Consider the following 242-nt stretch of genomic DNA (forward strand, 5'->3'; position numbering starts at 1 on the left):
ACATTGAACATTGTGCACAGTCCAGCACTCCTATAACCATTTAGGCAAATTAATACATAAATAAAAATACAATATTCTGAAATTTGCCACAATTTATTGTAAATTAGAATCAGTGAGATCTTTATCAAGTTCGTAGAGCTTTATCAGTAGCTTATTAGTAAATTAATTTGCCTATATATTGGTTATAGGTATGTTGCACTTTGTTCTACATATCAAACAATATTATGTGTAGGGGTCAAACA

The sequence above is a fragment of the Anneissia japonica genome, unplaced genomic scaffold (genome assembly GCF_011630105.1).
Source record: "Anneissia japonica isolate Jap-2015-1 unplaced genomic scaffold, ASM1163010v1 scaffold284860_len1800451_cov186, whole genome shotgun sequence".
Taxonomy (NCBI): domain Eukaryota; kingdom Metazoa; phylum Echinodermata; class Crinoidea; order Comatulida; family Comatulidae; genus Anneissia; species Anneissia japonica.